Raw genomic sequence first — 17,145 nt, 5'->3', positions numbered from 1 at the left:
CTAAAATTAACCAATGTGATCTGCTTCTGTAACCCTGCTTGCAAAACCCCTCCTCCCTTTGTCTTCAGGCTTGAAAGCACGGCCCATGGTCAGTTCGGTGGCTCTGTTCCTGCATATTCAGACCGCCCTGCATTCACACAGCTAATAAAATTCCCTTTGTTCTTTGCATGAGAGACCGACTCTTGGTGTCTTCCTTCATGGTGACTCAACCCTTACAAGATGAATCCTTTGTCTCTCTTTTTGTGTACTCCATATCACTAAGTTCCTTTTTAACCTTTTCTTCTTTAGTGCTGTGCATACACAGGGTTCTTGCTCTATTTCCATTCTGTAGTGTTTATTGGCAGGTAAAACTCATAGTGAAAGAGACTGAAGGAGACCTTAAACATGATGGCCAGCTGAGATATAATCCCAAATGACTCCTGAAGACAAACTATCTTCCCAAGACACATGAATAAAAGAACACTTTTCCATCATTCTTTCTTCTTCTCCCATCCTTATCTTCTCCTCTTCCTCTCTTCTGTTTTCACCTTCCTCTTTTCTTACATTTAAGCTAAATTTCACTGATTATTACCAAGTAAATCTCCCTGGGTTAAGCCTCTAATAACCATGTACTATGCTTGACATAATTGTTTACGATTTTGGTTTGTATTTTTCCTGTGGTTAATAAATATGAAGAATACTTGGGAGAGGACCACAGGTAATGGAGAGCTTTTGCATGTGTCTTCACACATCCTTGCCACCTCTGGAAGTAGCTTTTATGGGATATTTGTTAGCAGCCACAGAACACAATAATATCAGTAGGCAATAATTTCTTTTTTATTTTTAGTTAGTTTTTTTTTTTTTACTAGTACATATTTGCAGTGTATAATGCTTACGTTCTCTGTGGAGAGTTGGTACATAGACATAACATAATTGAACTGTATAATTCAAATTGTACTACTTTACTTTTCCACAAAGAATGTAGAAAGGTTTTTTTTCTCTCATAGATTTTTATTTTTTGACATTGAGGAAGGGTTTTAATATTGATAATAGAAAGACATCAGATACTACATCAATAATAACACATAGTTACAAACAGGAAAGCCATGCATTTGAACTACTGGGTCTATGGTTATCCCATGCTGAATGTGCTTGATCTTGTCTGAACTAAAGAAATTTGAAGTTATTGCTAAAAATTGAATTATTTTTGAAAATGCTTATCTAATAACACATCAGCATTTCCAGCGACTCTGAAACTTGTAAATGGTTGGGGCATTTCTTCATTTTCACCTTCTGAATTTTATCTATACAATCTTTTCATGTTTGAATTTTCTGTGCAATAATGAATGATTTCTTCTCTTGTTCAGTCTACTGGGTCAGGCAGTTGTACTGCTTTTGTCTTTCTTTAGCTATCTGCCTAAGTTGAGCTTGATGGGTAACTCCTTCCAGTTTTTTCTTCTGCAAGATCTCTATCTTGGGTCTGTTAAAGACTCTGTCAACCAGTTCCTGAGCTGTCTGTAGATGAGTGGCAATATCAAACTGCTTACCTTTTTTTGGTGTAAAAAAGGACCACATACTTACTCTCTTGCTTTCCCTGGAAATCAAGCACATGGAGCTCTGATTTTAGTCTTTCAATTTTCTTAGGTTTTGCAACCATTCTCATTTCTATATATTTGACATCCTAAGTTCTTTTTAACTTAGCTGTTCTGGAGTTACTTCTTCTTTATTATCTTAAATAACAAGAAGTCCATCGTGGAGCTTAACTTGAGTCATTTTACAGTAGAATTTATCTGGAATTTTTCAAGAGCCTTCTTTTGAAGACCTTTGAGGAGCTCTTCTCTTTTATGATAGTCATCTTCCTGAAGTTTGTAAATCTTTCTTTTTCTCCAGCAGGCCCAGATGTTTTTGAAAGCCAGGCTGGCTCTGCTCTGGGTGTTCTCACTAGCAGGACTTAGTCGTCTTGTGAAAAGCTGCCACCATATCTGACTGCTGAGTACTACAGAGCTTAGTGCAGAATGCTGGTTCCTCAATACCTCACTGTGGGTTCCTCAAAACCTTGCTATCAGTTCCCCACAGATTTTTTAAAAATGAATTCTCATTCGTTATTTTTTAATTTCTTAAAAAATTTTTTTTTGTTTGTTGGGTCTTGTTACACAGTTCAGACTTGGAGTAATCCTATCTCAGACTTCCCAGCACTGGGATTATAAGAGTGCACCACCATGACAGAATTGGGGCCTTCATAGGGGTTCTGGGATTCTGGAGCTGGCAGGGCATGTGGTACTGAGGATCAAACTTTGATCCTTGTGCTTGCCAGGCAGGCGCTAGTGCCTCTGAGCTATCTCCCCAGCCCTATTTTTTAATTTCTTGGTGATGATCATTCTTTCTGGGAGAAGGTGAAATCTCAGTTATTTTAATTTGCATTTCTTTAATGGCCAGTAATGTTGAACATTTCCTCATGTATTTATTGGCCATTTGGATTTCTGTGAAGGGGCTATTCACTTGCTCACATTTTGATTGTACCTTATGGAGTCCAACATTTTATTTATTATTATTCATTTATTCATTTATTTTAAACTTATTTTAATGATAAAAAGATAAAATAGCAGTGAAACAGTTTCAAAACAGGTTAGTAGGACAGTTACAATAATTAATACATTGCATATTGTCCTCTGCATAGTAGTTACTCAGAGGATAAGATGCAGACATGATATCTTGTCTAAACAATATTAATAAAAAAGGGGGGCAGGGAGATGGCTCAGGAGAATAAGCGCTTCCCTGGCAAGCACAAGGGCCTGAATTCAATCCCCTGTTGCACCAAACAAACAAACAAACAAACAACCCAAAACCAGAACAAAAAAACCCTTTTGTCTCATTGAACTATGAGAAAGTAGTTGTATATCTATCCTAACTATCTTGTATATACATACATATATATATATTTTTTTTCCCCAACAAAATAGTCCTTTATTTATATCACCCTTTTTTGTTTTGTTTTGTCAGAGATGGGTATTTTATTGCTGTTAGAGAAGCTATTTGGAGAGGTCTTTAAAGGACCTTTTGATACTTGATGTCAGCCCAAAGATTGCAGGTACTTGAATTCAGCAAAATAACTCAATATATTCCAGTAGTTCATAATAGTAGTGAGTTATCAGCACATATGGTAATTGTCAGAGTTGTTGACTTGAGCCTTTTACAGCTTAGCATATTAACATAGCTTTTTTTTTATTACCCAGTGGTTACATTTTTCTGCTGGATAGTTAAGACCAAGTTAAAGCAAGACCTATATAATTAAAAATGTAACTTTTGCTATCCGATAAGGTCAGTCAAATCCTCTCAGGATTTACTCTAGAACCATGTGCTGCAGCTTGCAGATCTTTTGTCAGTGTCAGCCATCTGGACTAGTCACGGCCATTGCTTGACCAATTTGCTCTCTGTGGAAGCCTAAGAGAAATTTTCTCTCTGGGTGACTTCTTAGGCACACCATACCTTATAGATCACTTTCTTCTTTGGCCACATAATATCGTTGATCAGAAAATTTGTGACACCACTTAGTTACAGGATGTCACAGCAGAGGTTCTCTTATGTCCTGAGTCCTCACTGATCTTGAAGGGCTAAGGCCAAAATATTGGCTATCTTTTTAGCCCATCTATCTGTCTAACTTTTAGTCTGCAATCTTTAGTTGTTAAATATCCAGAAGAGAAGCTTAATGATATTATTATCCTATAACAGAGGCAGTTAAGTTTAACATCACTATCTCTCTGAATATCACATACCTTAGACATAAAATGGAACTGCTATTTTCCAACAACCATGGACATTTTAAAATTTAAATCCCTACAGAATGTTAAAAACAATTACACATTTGTACACAGAAATTTAGAAAACCAAACCATATACAAAATCATAGCAGTACAATCCTGCTACATTCTTTTCTTGTCTCTCATTTACTTTTATCACCTTTTTTTCCTACAGATATTTACAGAGAGTATAGCAATAATTGATATGACATTAGAAGCAGTATGCATTTAGAAGACTAAAATGACCAGTTTTTCAGCATGGTTTTAGCACTACACATTGTTGTCCTTACTGTAGTTGCTTAGTTCACAGATATCAGCATATAGCGTCAGTCGGGGTAAGAATTCTACCCATTGACTACTATTTTCAAAAACCTGATGGAAATTCTTAGGGCCATTGCTTTAACTATCTTGTTTAAATAAATGTATGGTTTTGCCCTACCATATTTTCTCTCTCTTCATTGTTTAATCTCTAAGTTCTCTCTTTCATGTCCACTAATATTTGTCGTATCTAGTTGGGTGCTCACATGTTTGGTACATACATATTTATGAGTGTTACCTCTCCCTCTTGTATTTTCCCCTAATCAGTATATAGTGGACTTCTTTATTTCATTTGATCATTCTTGGTTCAGATCATCTGCAAACAGGATTGTTACCCTGCCTTTTTGTGAGGTCCTGGGGCACGTAGTATTGTTTTCCATCCTCTGATTTTCAACCTATGAATTTCTTTATGAGTTAACTGTGTTTCTTGCATACAGCATATTATTGCATTTTACTTCCTAATCCATTCTGCTAGTCTATTTCTTTTAATTGGTGAATTGAGTCCATTTACATTGATAGTTATAATTGAAATGTATTGCCTTATGATTGACATGTTATTTACCTGTTATATACCTCTTTTTCTCCTGTGTGTAATTGTTTGCCATATTTGGTAGGTTTGTTCCATTCTCTCCCCCCCTTTTTTTTTTTTTTTGTGGAACTGTGGATTGAACTCAGGCACTTGCGCTTGCCAAGGAAGTGCTTATTCCACTGAGCCATTTCCCCAGCCCCTCTTTCCAGTCTCATTTGTGGAGTTATGGTCATTTTGGACCCTCTCTAGAATATCTTTTAGTAGTCTGTGTAGGGTTGGCTTTGTCATCATGAAATTCTTTAGTTTTTCTTTATCATGGAAGTATTTCACTTCTCCATTGAACTTGAAAGAGAGTTTTGCAGGGTATGTCAGTCTGGGTTTGAATTTGCTTTCTTGCAAGTCTTGTAGTACTTTACCCCATGTTCTTCTTGACCTGATGGTTTGCGAAGAGAAATCTGCTATTATTCTGATGGGTTTTCCTTTAATTGCAATCTGTTTTTTTTTTTCTCTAGTGGCTTTTAGTCTATTGTTCTTATGCTGAATTTCTGGAATCTTGATTATTATATGTCTGAGTGTGTTTTTAATTGGGTTGATGTTATTTGGAGTTCTAAATGCTTTGGTTACCTGAATGTCAGATTGTTTTCCCATATTTGGGAAGTTTTCTGCTATTACTTCTACACATATTCTTTTTATATTGTTTGTATTGACTTCTTCTTTCTCATTGATGCCTATTAGTATTATGTTGTTCATCTTTGCATCATCTTACAGACGTTGAAATATTTTATCTTGCATCCTAGTTGTTTTTAAGATATCTTTTTTTACCTCTTCAATAGCTCCAATGGTGTCTTCAGGGTCTGAAACTCTATCTCCACTTTCATTCAAATGGTTTTGTCAGCTTGTGAGTGAGGTTTTAATTTCCTGTATATCTCTTTGAATCTGCTTCATGCATTCTATTTCTTTCCCATATTGCTCATTCAAGGATTCCATCATTTTTTATGTCTAAGTTTTAATCAGTATCTTGTTCAGAAGAACTTGGTATTTCTTTCATTATAATTATCATTTCTTTTTTACTTCAGAGATTATTTCTGATCTGATTTCCTCTATACCTTTCTGCAGCTGTTTCTTTACTTCAGATGCTATTAATTCAGAGATTTCAGCTATGTGATTCTCAATTTCTTCCATGCTAGTATCTCTTGCATTTGTTTTGGGTGGGCTTGGGCCTGAGAATGCATTTTGCTCCTTCTCTTTGTCATTTTGGATAGCACTGTCTTCTGACCTTTGGTTTAGAGTTTTGGTGTAGTTATTACCTTAGCACCTACCGATATTCTTACCTAAGAGAGATTATGTGGTTAAGGCTGTTACAGTTTTGTATTTACAGAACTACATTTAAGAACACTAATAATGGGAAGTGTAACTAATGGGTTTGTATTTTAGACCACAAGGTCAAACACTATGTCTGTGCAGCTAAGCAAATATTAAATTAGGTTTTTTATTTAAATCAGTATATTGTTCTTGCAAGAATATTGTTCAACATTCCTCTAAGTTCTGTCTGATCATCTCCCCTTCATGGACATGGGGTTTTCCAGGCAGAGTAGTTCACCCCAGTTACCTGTTGGCCCCTTTCTTGATCAAGAGAGAAATAGAGAGGATGCCCTTATCAATCTGGGTCTCACAAAGTTTCTCAGCTTACTGGGTCTGGGACTAGTAAGTCTGAACTCATCCAAGTGGGCCTGGCTTGGGTCTGGCTGCTATACTCTGCTTCTTCCTGCTGCAGCCTGTGGAAGTGAACATGCTGTACCCCTTTGGCAAGATGTTCAGCTCCTGGGTTAGCTGGGTGTGTCTGGTGCCTAGCCTCTCTGCAGTGAGTTGTGCTGCAGGGTTCCACACCAGGCCTGTCTCACAGAGAAGGTTCCTAAGAGTGCATGGATTGTCCCACTCACTTGATGTTCCTGAGCCCTTGCTGGAAACAGATCTAGCAAGTGGGGAAGCAGACACACACACACACACACACACACACACACACACACACACGGTCTGGGCATTGGCTAGAAAGGGATCTAGAATCTAACTTTTTAAAATCCTTTGTATATTTTAGATAATAGTCCTCAGTATGAAGAAGAGATGGCAATTTTTTTTTTTTTTAACCATTCTGTACATTATCTGTTAACTTGGTTGGCTATTTCATTGTACAAAAGCCATCAAGCCTTTTAGTTTGATATGAAACCATTAATGACCAGGCTTTGTTTAGAAAGTCCTGGACTATGCCTATGACTTCAAGGGTGTTACCTATTTTATTTTCTTGTGGGTTAAATATGCTTTTTACCATTGAATTATTTGATCCTTCTTAATTTTAATTTAGTATATTGTGAAGAAATAGGTCTACATTCAGTCTGCTGCACATGGATAGCTAGTTTTTCCATCACCATATATTAAAGATACCATCTGTCTTCAAGTGTATGTTTTTGGCCCATGTGTCAAAGATCAAAAGTTGAAGGTTTACCTGTATCCTCTATTCTGTTCCACTGATCCCCATGTCTGTTTTTGTAACAGTACCATTATATGTTTATCACTATAGATTTGTAATATAACTTCAAGTCCAGAATGTTGATGATTCCCACTTTGCTCTTGTTACTCAGCATGGCTTTTTATTATAGGTTTCTTCTGGTTCCATATGAATTTTAAGATTATTTTCTTCTGTTCTGTGAAGCATGATGGGGATATTTTGATGGAGGCTGTATCAAATCTGTATTATGAATTTTGGAAGTATCACCATTTTAATTATATTTGTTCTGCCTATCCCAGAACAGAGGATACTTTTACATCTTCTAATGGCTTCTTCCATTTCATTTTACTAAACACTGTAGTTTTCACTGTAGAGGACTTCACTTCCTTATTTAGGTTAATTATTAAGTATTTAATTTTTCTTGGAGGTGTTACAAATTTTTTTCCCTAATTTCTTTCCCAGCAGATGCATTACTTACTAGTGTACAGGAATGCTACTTTTTTTGCATGTCAATTTTAGATGCTGTTACATTGCAGAATTTGGTCATTCATTCTAGGAGTCTTTTGGTGGAGTTTTTGAGTTTTCTATGGAGAGGTCCATGTTGTCTGCAAATAATGATAATTTGACTTTTCCTTTCCTATATATACCCTTTTATTTCTTCTTCTTGCTTAATTGCTTGTGCTAATGTTTGAATAGCAAGTTGAACAAGACTGGTGACAGTGGACATCCTTGTCTTTTCCCTGAATTTAGAGAGAAAGTATTTAGTGTTTTCCTATTTATATGATATTGGCTATAGGTTTGTTATAAATGGCTTTTATCCATACCTATTTCTTCAATGTTTTTGTTATGAAAGGAGGGGTATTTAATTGTGTTAAAGACTTTTCCTGAGTCTATTAAGATGATTGTAAGATTTTTGTTCTTTCTTTTCTTTATGTGACCTAATTATTGCTTTGTGCATGGTGAAGCATCATTGCATCCTTGGAGTGAAACCTACTTGCTCACAATGTATGATCATTTTGATGATTTGTTGTATTCTATTTGCCAATATCTTGTGGGTTTTGCATTTATATTCATTAAAAAGATTGGTTTATAGTTCTATTTTGTCTGAATCCTTGTCTACATTTGGCATCAGGGAATGCTAGTTTCTAGGAATGATTTTGGGAGAAATCCTTTTCAATTTTTTTTTTTAAAGTTTGAGGAACCAGGCACTATGGTGCATGCCTACAATTCTAGCACTTAGGAGGCTGAGGCAGGAGGACTGCTATGGCATCTATGCCAGCTTGGGCTATAAAGTCAGTTGAAGGTCAACCTGCATAGTGAAACTCTGCCTCAAAAAGATTAAAAACAAAACAAAAGCTTGAGGAACACTAATGCTAGATCATATATATATATATATATATATATATATATACTGTGGATTGAACTCAGGACTTTGCACTTCTCAGGCAAGCATTTATTCTACTGAGCTATCTCCCTGGTTTACTATAAAGTTTTTGCAAAACTCAGCATTACATCTATCTAGACTTGGGCTTTCCTATTGGTAGGATTATTATTATTATTGCTTTAATATCATTGCCTGTTATTGAATTATTCAGGATTTTAAAATATTCTTGGTTCAGTTTTGGTAATTAATATATACTAAAAATATGTCCTTTTTTGAGTTCTCCAAATTATTGGTTTAAAAAATCATTAATAATTTTCTTGATTTTTAATAATTTTCTTGATTTTCGCTGTACTCAATGTAATTTTACCTTTTTCATTTATAATTGCTTTGGTTTGGATCTTTTCTTTCTTTTTTTATGGTTAGATTGGTTAGAATTTGCTTATATTTTTCCCTTGCAAGATAAACTCTTTGACTCATTGATCCTTTCTATTTTATCTCAATTTTGTTGATTTCTGCTCTGGTCTTTATCATTATCTTCCTCCTACTATCTTTGAACACATATTTTATAAACTGACTTTTTTCCTTACTAGAGAAAACTAGTCTCCTATGTTTCTCTGATTAAAATAAATGTGTGGAATTATCTTTTCCAGACTCACAGAAACCTTTCAAATATTGGAGTCTGTACTGAGAGCCAAGAAGAACAGTGAGGGAATCAGAGAATCTGCAGGCATCATCACACCACTCTAGACAATGCCCAGTTAGGTCAACAGCCAGTTCTCTGGTCCAATGATATGAGATCTAATTTTCCAAAGTAAGTCAAAAAGTACCTCCAAATGCTCAGTAATGAGACCATTCAGGGCTCTGCTTAAACCTGGTTTACAGATTTTTTTAATCTTAAGCATCTATTTTTAAACATAGCTGAATTTATATGTAGTTGAAAAATATTTGTATTACACATATATAAATAGATTCAGAGGAATATATTATAATGTAACATATCTTTAGAAAGAAGATCCCAAGTGACTTTTCAAATTTTTGGTTTTTTTTAGATACCAAAGACTAAATAGCAACTTTTATTATCTGAGTCAGGTTTCATTTTCCATGCTATGATTTTCAGACAATGAACCATTGTTCTGCTTAAGTATCTGCAGGCTTAGTTTTTAAAGACATATTTATTATTACATAGATCTATGCCAACAATGGGATGGGTGGGACAAATGTGAAGGAATAGTCATGCCTAATCAATCTGCCTAATTAATCTTCCATTGCTGGAAGACTGGACCTTACTAAGCAAAATGGCAAGTGAATCCAGGTGTGCTGAACAGGTCTGTAACCCAGAACACAGGGAACTGAGGCAAGAGGGTCAACAAGTTCAGGTGTAGTCTGAGGTGATTTAGGTCTGAGGATGAAGCCTTGAGTTCAATCTCCAGTAACACACACACACACACACACACACACACACACACAGCTGAAGGGAGCTACCAAGTAGAAAACAACAAACATAGCCATTTACATTTATGTGAGTGGAGAGTAATCCTGTAGATCTGGCCATAGAATGGGTTTAGTGAAAAGTTGTTTTACTTTTCAAACCATTGCTTTAGGGTCTTATTTAAGTTCTGCCAATATATGTGGAAAATACACTAAAATTATGCTTAAGAAACAATGCCAGGCACATTCAGGCATGTGACATTTGACAAAGGCTCCAAAAACATTTGCTAGAGGAAAAGTAGCCTGTTGATAAACAGGACTGAAAAGTGATTATGCATAGGCAGAAGGTTGAATGTAAATTTCTACCTCTTACCATGTACTAAAGTAAAATCAAAATGTATCAAAGACCTGGATATTAAAACAGATGCAAACTCCTGGAAGATAAAATACTTAATAGTTGAGAAAATACACAAACAGCTTAGGATTTTAGTAACAGAACTCCACCTGCACAAGCAGTGACATCAGGGATCAACAAATTGGATTAAAAAGCTTCTGCACAGCAAAGGAAACAAACAATAGAGCAAAAAGATGAACTACAAGATAGTAAAAATTTTGTCAGCTACTTCTCAGATGAAGTGCAAACACATACAATATATAAAAAATCAAAAAAATTAGACTTCTCTAAATATGCTTTCCAATCAGCTTCTCCAAATATGCTTCTCCAATTGTGCTTTCCAATCAGAAAGCACAATTGAAATGAATAAAACTTTTTAGCAGAAGATGTGCAAATGAAAATAGATGCATAATGAAAATGTTCAACATGTTTGGCCATGAGAAGAAAGCACTTGAAAAAGAACGGTGAAATTCTCTTATTCCAAAAAGAATGATTGTCATCAAGAACTCAAATTATAATAAATGCTAGTGTGGTTGCAGAGAAAAGAAACACTTACACATTGTTGGCAGCAATGTAAACTAGCATCCCACTATGGAAATCAGTATGGAGATTCCTCAAAAACTAAAATTAGAAGTTCTATTTGATTCAGCGATTTCCCATTGGTCTCTTTCTAAAAGAATGAAAGACTTCATATTTCAGCGACACATGCACACCTATGTTCAAAGCACCAAAGCTTACAATGGCTAAAATTTGGAAGCTACCTATATATTCACCACTAGATATGTGGTTAAAGAAGAATTTATATGTATATATACACACTGAAGTACTGCTCAACTACTATGAATGATAAATTGGAGCTATTTGTAGAAAAATGGATGCACCTTGAGACTATAAAGTCAAATGAAAATAATCAGACACGCAAGGTTTAATATTGGATGTTTTTTCTTATATAAGAAACCCAAAGTATAAATAATTTAAAGAATAAAATGCAAGATGATTGATCAATCATCTGCAAATTAGAATCTACAGATACAGGGGGAGGAACAAGAAGGGAAAGAGAAATAAAATATGAGATGTGCTATGTATTTGTACTGACTTCCTATGATGAATGTAATCTCATATACAGAAAGAAGGTACTAATAAATATTAAAAATATTTTCTAATTTGAAAAAATCTATTTAATGGTAATAGTAAGCACACTATACTAAGGCTGAAAGAGACTTGGATTTCAATTCTAAACCTATGTTTCACTAAAGATGAAATATTGACAGTAAGAACACTAGCTAGTGCAAAAAATCTTTTCTTTGGATTATGGTTATGAATTATAATTTTTCATAGAAATTATTACTTATTTGCATTATATTCTTTTTGGGATTCAATTTTCTTATCTGCAAAGGGAATAAAAACTCCCATTCTGCATTCTTCAGAGTGTTAATTGTAAGGACAAAAGACAAAATATAAATAACTACAATTAGAATCACAAAGCACTATGAGAAGTATTAGAGCCATGCTTGTGAAGTCAATTAGCCATAAATATTAATAAAAATATTAAAGATCAAGAGAACGATTATCAAACTCTGTGTACCTAAGGGCAGCATTCAGAGACCTACTAAATATCTCAGAGCCATGCACACTTTCTGAGTGTCTCATATATTAAAAGCATTAAATTAATCATCATAGGCCTGAAGAATAAAGGAATGCTGACTAAGGATGCATTTCACTATGTTACATCTAATTAAGTTGAGCTAGTCCAAGGTGACTCATATCAGTGCTGTGAAAGATCCAAAAACTCATGTACATACAGGAAGCTATTTTTTTTTTCATGAAATGACTACAGCAATATTCCCTGATGGTGCAGAAGACTCTTCTTCTGCATAATAAAATGATTACATGAGAAACTGATGTGGAGTGAGCATGTTACATGTCTCCAGTTATACTCTCCTGTTTACCTTCCTGTAACACTTTTCCTAGTGTGACACAGACACACCACATATACCATGTAGTAAGGAACATCAATAGGTGTGAAAAGGCCTAGAAGCATTCCACTTTCTGTTCAAAATAGCTTTATCCATGTGCTGAAATAAAATACTTTTACATCAGAAACCCTGTCTCAGCACTTAACAACTTACACAGATGGAGTGTGTCTAATTGGAGCAGCCAAACACCATATTCAGGAAAAATTAGAAAAAGCATAAGGACAAAGCTAAAAATGCATTTACCTCAGCAATTATATGTGTAACTTCTGAATAACTATGGCATCTTCTTACACTGGACCGAGCCAAAAAGTCTTCCACCAGCCGTGTTCCAATGCCATATCCCCTGTGGATGAAGGATACAGTGGTCTGCACATGTTAGGTCAGTGTCCTTTGGCATCTCTTTTTCCCCCATAATTTTATTGATAAACAAACAGCAATGAGACAGTTTCAAATCAAATTGGTACGACAGTTTCAATAATTAACACATTGCATACATTCTTCCTAGTGGTTAATTGCTGTACAAGATGCGGACATGATATCCTATTTACAAACACCAATAGAACAAATCAATCTATTCATCAAGAGAATGTAACTATATATCTATCCTAACCACTTTGAATACACAGATACAAAATGGACATTCATCTTTATTCTCTTTTTTTGTTAAGTTCTGTTATTTCAATATTATAGGTGTGTAAACTCAGGAAAATATTCTAAAAGAATCCAGTAGCCCATAATAGTATTGGGTCTTCTGCTTGACTGGCAATGTCAGAAATTGTTGACCTGAGTCCCCTATAGCTCAACATAACAGCATGGCTTTACTTCTTATATTTCTTTTTTATACTTTTCTGCTGGATCGCTAAGAGCAAGGTAAAGCAGGACCTATGCAACAAGAGTTTTAGCTTTTGGGTCTGATAAGGTCAGTGAAATCCCCTCAGGATTTATGCGGAGATCCTGTGCCTCAGATTGTAGAAGTCTTTGGCATCTTTGCCCTACCAAGCTCTGACAGAGAGATCAACGCATCCAGTAAACGAGTCCTCCATAAGCACAGGAATCTGCGTGGGGTCTGGTGGAAAACAACCAAAAGATGAGAGTGTCAAGTAAACTTTTAAGAAGGTGGGCACCTGTAATATTTCTCAACATTAGCTACTGACAGAAACAGCAGGAGTCTAACCCTTCTGCTATGAGTAGGCATGGTATCTGAGTGCACATGTTCCCGTCGCATAAGGACACAAGTATTTCTAGGTAGGTTCTGCATTAGGAAAGAAGTAAGCAGAAATACACTGTGTTGACAGTAAAGATATTAGGTCTCTTGTTGGAGATCATTAACCGGTATCCATTCTATTCCCCTGCTGAGTCAAGTTTATGGCCCTTCTCACCTTGCCCATTCTCCGTGAATCACGTGCTATGCCCCAATGGTTGGACCTTCCCGTTGCCTAGATACCTGCTGACCCCAAGAGCTGAGACTTCCTCATTCCATCACCCCCTATATATACCCAGAACCTCCCCTAAATAAACAAGACTTGATCAGAATCCTGTCTTGTCTCCATTTCTCGAGTCTCCTGTCCCTTGTCCCCTCCTCAATTCCCCGCTCCTCCCCCAGGTGACCTTCGTTGACTGACCCGCTGGTTCGGGACAGTCTCTAATATGCATTGCATGTGTGTTGGGGAAAAATAAGGTCAAAAATCTCATTTTTCATTCCCAAAAGAATGTAGTGACAGAATTGGGGGAAAGTATTTATCTCAGTTATTAATTTCACTGCAAACAAGTAGGCCTAGCAGTATCTGCCATACTATTTTGAAAGCTTTTTACAGAGATGTGAGAACACAACTATAAGAATGTGGTCATGATTACTGAGCAGACTCCTTAAATAAGACCCTTTGGAAATGAATTCCTGGGACAGACACAAAGAAATGTTTAGGTCTCTGTCTCAGAAAAATTAGTAATCCAGTTGAGGGACTACAACTTTAATAGTGGATCTAAAAATGGGCAGGATTGGGGCCAGGGAGATGGCTCAGTGGAATAAGCGCTTTCCTGGCAAGCGCAAGAGCCTGAGTTCAATCCCTGGTTCCGCCAAAAAAAATAAATAAATAAATAAAAATGGGCAGGATTTATAGTGGTAAGTTAAAGACTGATGGGAGAGGGATTTGATGTCAGAGTGCTAATTAATTCACTAAATCCATAGTGATATTTGTTTCTATTTCTGAGTGGATAGAAATAATCATTTTAGCTCACTTAAGTTTCAATAAAAAATGGTTTATAATTCTAGCCAGGAATCTCATGGAGAAAGATTTTTCTTTTAATATTTATTTATTTGATAATAGGGTCTTGCCACACAGTTCAGGTGTTGTACGTGGTTACAGGGTAAATCCTGAGGGGATATGACTGACCTTGTCAGATAGCAAAGGTTATATTTCTAGTTATATAGGTCTTGCTTTAACTTGGTCTTAACTACCTAGCAGAAAAATGTAACCATGAGGTATAAAAAGTAAGGCTATATTAATATGCTGAGCTATAAAACTCAAGTCAACAACTTCTGACAGTTGCCATATGTGCTGATAACTCACTACTTTTATGGACTATTGGACTCTATTGGGTTATTTTGCTGAATTCAAGTACCTACAATCTTTGGGCTGGCATCAAGTATGAAAAGGTCCTATAGAAACTTCTCCAAATACAGTTTCTCTAACAGCAATGAAACACCCACCTCCGACAAAACAAAACAAAAAAGGGTGATATAAATAAAGGACCAGGGGCTGGAGAGAAGGCTCAGTAGAATAAACGCTTTCCTGGCAAGCGCAAGGGCCTGAGTTCAATCCCCAGTTCCGTAAAAAAAAATAAATAAATAAATAAATAAATAAATAAATAACCATTTTGTTGTGAAAAAAAATATATATGCATATACAAGATAGCTAGGATAGATATACAGCTATTTTTTTTAGTTCACTGAGAATAAAGTTTTGCACTAATATTGTTTAGACAAGATATCATGTCTACATATTGTCCTCTGAATAACTACTATGAAGACAACAACATGCAATGTATTCATTATTGTAACTGTCCTACTAACCTGTTTTGAAATGGTTTCATTGCTATTTCATCTTTTTTTCTCCTTAAAGTGAATTTTTGAAAAAGCCAGTGGGTGAGTAGTTGGACATTTTGCATTTTTGTGAATGCTCTTGACCAGCCATGAAAACAAAAACTACAATAAACTAAAATGAAAAATGAAAGAATGGTGTGTACTAAAACTAACATATTTTTTGAAAAGAGAAGGGTTGACTGGACTGCCACATAGCTTCGTGGATTAAACTGCCTGCTTAAGCAGATTCAGGGACCAGGATTCAATCCCAGCATGCCATGGCAGCCCTGTCCCCGGGGCGCACTGAGATGGCAATTGAGACTGGGTTTGGTGGCGCACACCTGTAATCCCAGTGCTTGGGAGGCTGAAAACAGGAAAATCACTAAGTCTGAGCTGTGTAGTAAGACCCTGAAGACCTTGTACTAAATACATTTAAAAAAAAAGAAAGACAAGTGTGAATGAACATGTAAGAAAGAAAAACAAGGTAGAAAAGATATTTCAAACTTTCGTTGTTGTTGCTTCCTTTAGTTCAGCAGAAAATACAATGAATATTTTTAAAAAGTTCTAAAATGCTAGACTAAATTTCCCCTAAATCTTCTAACTTGTGCATTTTTTCCCAGTCATTACTCTAATATTAGTCTTTTCAGAGTCCATCATTAGGAGGGTGAAAAATTTTGACAGGTTATTTTAGGATTTGGAAATGATCTCATAATCATATAATTAATTTGAGGAAAATTAAAAGATAGAATTCAGCAGGTTGAACCCCCACTTAAAAAAAAAAACAAGAAATGAGCTTCATTAGAATACCCATTTCTGACAAAACTAAACAAAAATGGGGGATATAAATGAAGGACCATTTTGTAGTGAAAAAAAATCTGTACATACAAATTAGTTAGGTTAGACATACAGCTACTTTCTCTTAGTTCAGTGAAAAGAAAGATTTGTACTAATAGTGTTTAGACAAGATATCATGTCTGCATCTTGTACTATAAATAACTACTATGAAGACAACAATATGCAATGTATTAATTATTGTAACTCTCTTACTGACCTGTTTTGAAACTGTCTCATTAGTCTCTCAATAAAATTAATTAAAAAAAATAAAAAGGAACAAATGAACGTTTTATTCAATATATTTAAAGTCAATTTAATAGCAAAAACCTTCAAGCAATAGAAACATGATCTACAAAAGAGACAATCTTTCTTCAACCTATACTTTACCATCATCTTGTCTGCTTTGTGTGCAACCACTATTAGCTTTTTGGATATTCTTTTCACTGATAATATACTGAAATAAACAAGTATTTATTTGAAAGGAATTAGCAAAACAAACTACTGAAAAGAATCACCTTTGTTGTTCTCTCATATTACTAAATGAATAATCTCATTTTTACCATGTCTTTTGCTTAGGAGCAAGAAAAAATAATTCCTAATTTACATAAGAAAACACTCCACTTTGATGTTCATAGAAAATAGTTCCTTCCTACCATTCTAAGCTATTGGCTCCAATGTCAGATGTTATTGATGATATTCAGCTTTTGATGGAGCTTACTGAATCATCAGAAGAGCTAGTGAACTGGGAGCAACTCATTAGAGCAGGGAAAGGGAGATGGGGTTAGGAAGCTGGGTATTCTATGAAGAGAAGAGACTTCTACTCACATTTTATCTAAGTATTTGTTCACATCTTCATCTTTTTCATAATCCTTACACAGTTGGGCAACCAGAGCTCCATAGGTGAGGATCAATAGGTCTTTGTTC

General features: G+C 35.4%; 1 long non-coding RNA gene and 1 pseudogene across 1 annotated transcript in view; one reads left to right on the top strand and one right to left on the bottom strand.

Moving 5' to 3' along the window:
• Nucleotides 1-1,211: 1,211 nt before the first annotated feature.
• LOC111814660 lies at nucleotides 1,212-1,959 on the bottom strand (annotated as a pseudogene).
• Nucleotides 1,960-12,619: 10,660 nt separating this feature from the next.
• Nucleotides 12,620-17,145, top strand: part of LOC111814662 — a 6,093-nt gene continuing 1,567 nt past the window's right edge. The window contains exon 1 of the long non-coding RNA XR_002819583.1: nucleotides 12,620-12,687. This is a non-coding gene — a long non-coding RNA (uncharacterized LOC111814662). The remainder of the gene's footprint in view (nucleotides 12,688-17,145) is intronic.

The sequence above is a fragment of the Octodon degus genome, unplaced genomic scaffold (genome assembly GCF_000260255.1).
Source record: "Octodon degus isolate 3935 unplaced genomic scaffold, OctDeg1.0 scaffold00399, whole genome shotgun sequence".
NCBI classification, from domain to species: domain Eukaryota; kingdom Metazoa; phylum Chordata; class Mammalia; order Rodentia; family Octodontidae; genus Octodon; species Octodon degus.
Note: the sequence above shows the minus strand (reverse complement) of the source record. Positions and strands in the feature narration are given on the sequence as shown.